The sequence below is a fragment of the Bactrocera tryoni genome, unplaced genomic scaffold (genome assembly GCF_016617805.1).
Source record: "Bactrocera tryoni isolate S06 unplaced genomic scaffold, CSIRO_BtryS06_freeze2 scaffold_7, whole genome shotgun sequence".
Classification (NCBI taxonomy): domain Eukaryota; kingdom Metazoa; phylum Arthropoda; class Insecta; order Diptera; family Tephritidae; genus Bactrocera; species Bactrocera tryoni.
In genome coordinates, this window is record NW_024396366.1 from 6,358,268 (window position 1) to 6,365,397 (window position 7,130).

A 7,130-nucleotide genomic window follows, 5' to 3' on the forward strand; every position below is an offset into this window, starting at 1 on the left:
CCATCAAAGTAACCCCACGTATTTTTTAAATCATGTTGTTGATAAGGCATATTTGCTTGTACCGACATAGGTTGCTTCTCAAGTGCAGTCGGCGCTGGTGCTAGTTCCTTGTCCTTTGTAGACAACATGGCTTGTGCTGTAAAATAGCGCAGCTCAACTATAGCTGCAATGTCGTCGTATGCATCGACTTGTGTAGTGCCCTGATCCAACTGCTTCCCATCTGCATCAACAAACCGTGCGTAGTACACGTCTACCTTTTCAGCTCGAACTTTTACTTCCTCCTGTGTAGCCTTTTCAAAATCAAAATGTTGGCAGTACTCAAAAATTCTTGAAATGGATTTTAATGAGCTGTCCAAAAGGTCTTGTCCTCCCATTCTGTTGTTATTTCTCAACAATCGCTCATAAAAAAAATTTAATTCTGTATCAATAACTTCAATCAAATAGATATATTCAAGATGAAATCTTACACGAATTAGGAATGTCTTGTCACAAACTGTCCTTTTTCACGATTAAAAAAAAATTTAATCACCAAATATTCAAGCGAACGCCAATATCTGTGCGCATTTGTATGTATGTATGTATGTATGTATGTACTATATATACATACTATATATCACGATTGCTGACAATGGCCCGTATTTTAAAGTTCATTCTTTTTTTCATTTTTAAAATAATATATTTATACCACATGGAATAGCTTACCTTTCTGTTAAAAGTATGTTTTGAGTTACGCTGAAATAAAATTTGTGCAGATTTTTAGTTATAATCCGTTATCACGATAATAATGGCAGTTTTCAGTGTTATATATTAACTTTTCATTCTCTCTCTCTCTCTCTCTATTGCAATAATATACTAGAAATAAATTATATTTCTAGAACTTTCACAACATTGTACATACACAAGAAAGATAGAAACAAGATTGCGCAATGCGCATGTTTGCTTTCAGTCAGCTGTTCTTGCTGACGTCACGGTTGACTTATTATTCGCCCGCGCTTTTGAAAGTGAATTCGATTGTGTTTTCAAGTGTTCTAATAATTGTGAAATTTTATATTTTTTAAAATGCGTTGCGCAGTGTTCGGGTGCAATAATAATAATGGTAAAAATTGTGCTACGAAATGGAGATTTTTCCGTTTCCCCAAAGGTAAACCAATAGTAAAACAATGGATTCATTTTAGTCGTCGTACAGACAAAATTAATGTTAAAAATGCATGCATTTGTGAAGAGCACTTCGCGCCAGTAGCCTTCGAAAGAAACTTGCAGTTTGAAATGGGTAATTATAGCATTTTCAACACAATAATTTTATTTTTATAACAAAACAATCTTGTAGGTTTAAGTTCGCTGAATCCAACTAAGTTGCTACCTAGCGCTTTTCCCACGTTAACCACTGCTCCTGCAGAGGCTAATGAACGGCAGAAAAGGATGGAGTCCCGTTCCAAAAAAGAGATGTTAAAAACAATGTTAAAGAATACCGCCCCTGTTGAAGTAATTCAAGAAGACGAGGTTGGAGAGGCACCTCAAACTGCAGGAGAGGAGGGCATCGATGAGAAAGACGAGAAATACTGCAGTTGGAAACAGAAATGTTAGTCCTAATTGATATTGATGAAGTATCTTTTTCTTACATAAGTATGTGTATTTCTTATTCTTTTTAGACAAAGACTGAATAGTGTTGTTAGATCTTTGAAGAAGTGCAAAAACGAGCAGTCAGCAGAAATTAAACGCTTTAGGATTTCATTAAAACCTCGGAATTCCACAGAAATATTTTGGAGCAAAAACTTAGCTGCATTTTCACAAACGGCCAGGTAAGTGCCCAAATTCTAAAAAGTATATTGCAAAATATATTAAAGTTCATTACACATACATAAATTCAAAAATTAAGAGATGGAAATAAACGGCGGAATTGGAAAGAAGAAGACATAGCTAAGTCGATCACGCAATTTTCAACGAGCCCGAAAGCGTACAAACTTTTACGGAGAAACAACTTTCCTCTTCCAGGTGTGCGCACTCTGCAATGGTGGTCAAAGAAAATTGACGTGGCTCCAGGTGTCATAGAGCCGGTGATGAAACTGTTGAAGGCACCAACTGAGCTAACACAAGCGCAAAAAATTTGTGTACTCAGTTTTGATGAAATGAAGATCAGAAAGAATTACTGTTAGGATAGATCCACTGATTCGACATTGCCTCCTGTTAACTACGTTCAGGTTGCAATGATAAGGTAATTAATTTACTTGAAGTCAATTTTTTCTAATGTACTTTGTTCTATTAAGTTTGAGAAGTAAATGGAAACAGCCTGTATTCTTCGAATATGACTTTAAAATGACGAAGGAAGTACTTTTAAGCATTTTGTCAAGCATTAAAAAGTGCGGTTAAAACATTGTTGCAATTGTAAGCGATTTGGGTGGATCAAATAGAGAATTATATAATAATCTCGAAATTAATGTGGAAAAACCTTGGTACATTCACTAAACAATTATTTAAATTATGATAGACTTTAAATTGTGTTCTTTTTTTCTATTGCAGGTTCTTACACGACGGAGACAGGATTGTGGTTTTTGCTGATGTCCCCTATTTAATAAAACTACAGAGAAATCATTTTTTGGACAAGGGCTTTACTATTAATGGAAAAATTGTTAGAAAAGACATTATTCTGAAGCTGCTCTCGCTTGCCTCCAACGACCTGTCCATTACGCACAAAATTGCTCAGAAGCATTTGTCTGTAACAGGAGCAGAAAGGCAAAAGGTTAAACTAGCCACAAAATTGTTCGCCCACACAATTGCTCAAGCAATAACTCGAGCCGCTAGTTTAGGTCTGCTAGATAACGAAAATTGGGAGGAATGCCATCGTCTTTTCAAAATTGTAAGTAATATTTAAAATATTAACTAAAATGTTCATATATAATAAATATTAATTTTGTAGACAAATGACTGGCTTGATTTTATGAATGTCAGGGTGCCCAAAGATGGAGTGAGGGAGCGCTTACAAGCCTACGGTTTGGCTTTGAACAAGCAAAATAATGTACTAGAACAAATGACGGAGATGGTTTCATCAATGAGAGTCATTGGTAAAAATGGGTTGCTTCCATTCCAAAAAGGTAATACTCAAGCTATATATTTAGATAAGTTGATTTTCTACAGTTTTTGATTTTACTTATGATTTACAGGTATACTCCAAAGCAATAATGCTTTGAAATTACTGCTGGATGACTTAGAACTTTTGACCTACCGGTTAAACCAGGACGTTTTTGGCATAATCAGGTCAAAAGGCGGTCTTCACGGTCACCCTGACAGGCAGGAGTTCAAATATAGGCTGCGTTCCTATATACTTGGTCACAACGAAGGAGCGATCACAGAAGAAGGAAATGTTGAAGTAGACAACACACCAGATTTGGAAGGGAACTACTTATCTCTAACCGGTAATTATCAAAATATTAAACGTACATAGTATTATAAACCTAAAACTACAGAAAACATTCTTTTATAAAAATGTATTGATGTTAACAAATGCAAATACATAGGTACTAAAATACAAACTAAGTTTTTGCGTTGTTTATTATCCTAATTATAATAATGATCTTAACTAACAATTTATTCCATTTATTTATACGCATGTATGTATGTTTATTATATTTTTGCAGGTAATATTTTTCAACGTGTGCCAGTTGATCTAAATTCCACTGACCCAATTGAAACAAATTTTGACTTGAGAATTTGGCAGGGTACATCTGCCACAAACTCGGTAAAGACAACCCGGAAATTTGTGCCAATTCAGAAAATTGTTCGTCTTATACTTGGGTGGATCACCTTTCTGAAGGACTCTCAAAACCAACAGATATGTTGATGGAGCATATGAGAGCCTTGCAAGCAATATTTGACGATGTAAATGGTACTGATTTGCATATACTATGTACAAATTACGTCCAGAAACACTTAGATCTAAGTAATTTTGTAAATTGTAGCTCGAAAGTAAAAGAATTGTTTTCAGAGCAAGTAAATAAAAACTTTATCGAACACATGTATAGCAAAAAAAGAAAATTAAATAAGACAATAAATTGATACTTGGTCACAAAATATTCAATCTTTTTATTTGAATAAATGTATATGGTTGAAACAAACACAGCAAAGAGACAAAATTAAATAATACAATGAAAACACAATTAAATGAATATGTAGGTAAATGTTCACTATTAAATATTCACTTATATTGATATCTTTTATTAATATTCACTTATATATTCACTTAACTTTTAATGATATTCATGTTTTTGTATGCCTACAATACAAAATTGATTCTTATTGCAAAGAAAAACAAGCAACTGAAAATCAGCTGATTGTACTTTGGTCAACCGTGACGTAGATGCGCAGAACGAACAAAATTTGAACACCTCATTGCGCAATCTTGTTTCTATCATTCTTGGTACATACATATATGTTTGTTTTAGTCCTTATGACGCTATCAAACATATACCAATGTACGTTGATTCATCATCACCCATTTCACAAATATGAATATATTATTAGTAATAATGCCATCTAGTGGACTGTACAAACCAAAAAACGAAACAACTGGCGGATGTTTACAATTAATAAAAAACATTGACATCGCATGTTGATCGTTTTTGCCTGTCATTCGTTCTTTCTATGGATGACTGTCAAGCTAACAAGACATACAGAACGTAAGTGTTCCGAATACACTGAGTGTATCAAAAAAAATGTTTCAACATTGTGTGTATTTTTCTCAGATTTCAACGTGATTAACATTCTGCGTACAACACAAGGCAAGTGAATATTGTTGTTGTTTCATATGTGATGCCATGCGGTTCGATTGTCGCTTGAAAATGCGCGGTGTGTGTAAAAAACAGTGTTTCAACATTGTGTGTTTTTTCCAGATTTAATTCCAACGATTTGCTACATTTATTCGAACCGATTTTGTGTTTTCTGCTGACCGTGCAACACACACAAAGCAAGTTAGTATTGTTATTGTTTCGTAAGTGCTTCCATGCGGTTCGCAAATACACTGTTGGTGGGTCTTATTGCATATGCATGTGTGGGTAAAATACATAGTTTAAGATGTAGTTTTAGGTTAATTTTTCCCTTTTTATTTATGTACATCAAATATGCATACTCTAGCACGACCACCGGGGACAACACTAACTACCTTTTTCGAGTTGTCTGAAAACGATGAATTTGCAAGAACATTGCTATATTCCGAAATACCACAATATTTCACTTGGAATCCATCATCGAAAACATTTCAACGACGAAAGCAAGGGGAGCGTGTTGATGGTTATCCAAATGCGCGTAAAACCGATGCCATAAGACGCATTTACACCATCCATCCGAACAACGCCGAATGTTTTTATTTGCGTCTGCAATTAGTCAACGTGCGCGGACCAAGATCATTTGATGATATGAAAACTGTTGACGGTCAGTTGTGTGCGACGTATCGTGAAGCATGTCAGCGATTGCATTTGTTAGAAGATGATATGCATTGGGACACCGCACTTCATGACGCATCACTCACATCTCATCCAAAACAAATACGCGTACTATTCGCCATAATAATATCTACATGCCTTCCGTCAAATCCGCAATAACTGTGGAATAAGTACAAAGACTGCATGACCGAGGACTTATTAATTTTGGAGCGTAATCGAGCATCGGACGCAGACTTGCTATATACATTACAAATGTATAATTCTGCTTTGATATTGGTTGAAGATCTGTGCCTTACAATTGCGAATAAGGCAATAGCGCAACTTGGCATTACTGCGCCCAGTCATTGACCATGAGCTTCAACGTGAACAACAATACGATTGCAATGAATTGCGTGCTTTCATACAAGCTAACATTACCAAATTGAATATTCAGCAGAAAAATGCTTATGATAAGATTATACGAGCGGTTGACAATAACGCCGGTGGATTCCACTTCCTTGATGCGCCCGGTGGTACAGGGAAAACGTTTCTGATCTCTTTGTTTCTTGCTACTATACGGTTACATCAGAAAATTGCGCTGACAATTGCTTCGTCAGACATTGCTGCTACTCTACTTGATGGCGGCCGAACAGCACATTCTGCGTTGAAATTATCGTAGAACATCCAAGTCGTTGAAACACCAACGTGCAACATATCGAGGAATTCAACAATGGCAAAAGTTTTGCGAGGAGCTGCAATAGTTCTATGGGATGAGTGCCCAATGACTAACAAAAAGTCATTAGAAGCATTCAATAGAACAATGCAAGATTTAAGCCAAAAGTAACAAATTTTTGGCGGAGCATTAATCTTATTATCCGGCGATTTTCGGCAAACTTTGTCAGTCATTCCTCGATCAACTCCTACTGACGAAGTAAACGTATGTTTAAAATCGTCAGTTTTGTGGAGACATGTTCAAAGGCTGACTCTTACCCTCAACATGCGAGTCCAATTGCAAAATGATCGACGTACGTCTTACCTTTGCGATGACCATCAACAAATCGCAAAGGCAAACGTTTCAAGTGTGCGGCGTCAATTTGGAAGAACCGTTATTCTCCCACGGCCAATTGTTCGTCGCATGCTCGAGAGTGGCAACACCAAGGTGCTTATTCGTTTACGCGCCAGGTGGAAAAACCAAAAATGTTGTATACCAATATGCTTTATAAATGTTTTATAAATAAGTAACAGTTTTACACCAATAAATAAAACCCTTAAGAGTTTTAATCGATTTAGGTGTAGCGAAACGCACAGGGTAACAGCTAGTGCTCTTATATATGTATATACATATGTATATATTAGGGTGTCCGTTATTTACCGAATTGATTATTTTTGACGAGACGCCCCCTAAACTTTTAGTTTTCTATCTAAAAAAAATATCAGACCATAAAAGCACTTAATTTTCATAATAAACCTTGTCCCAAACACGAAACATTTCCCATTTAAATTACATGGGATTTTACCATTTTTACGAATATTTTTTTTCTCTGGAACTTTCTCGTTTATAGGTATAAAAAGTCATATTCTTGTACAGAATTGAATGCTCTACAAAAAAAGTCTTGACAATGTTTCGATATACTCACTGCTTTAAAAGTTATTCAAGGCTAAAGTTAACTTCTGGGTAATTTCTGGAATATTCGAACTTTTACGGCAAATTGAAAATTT

At 35.5% G+C, this 7,130-nt stretch overlaps 1 protein-coding gene across 1 annotated transcript in view; it reads right to left on the minus strand.

The window, feature by feature from the left end:
* Nucleotides 1-905, minus strand: part of LOC120781533 — a 146,396-nt gene extending 145,491 nt beyond the window's left edge. Inside the window, exon 1 of the mRNA XM_040113762.1 lies at nucleotides 703-905. The gene's annotated coding sequence lies outside the window, so the exon portion shown is untranslated. The remainder of the gene's footprint in view (nucleotides 1-702) is intronic.
* Between the last annotated feature and the right edge of the window lie 6,225 nt (nucleotides 906-7,130).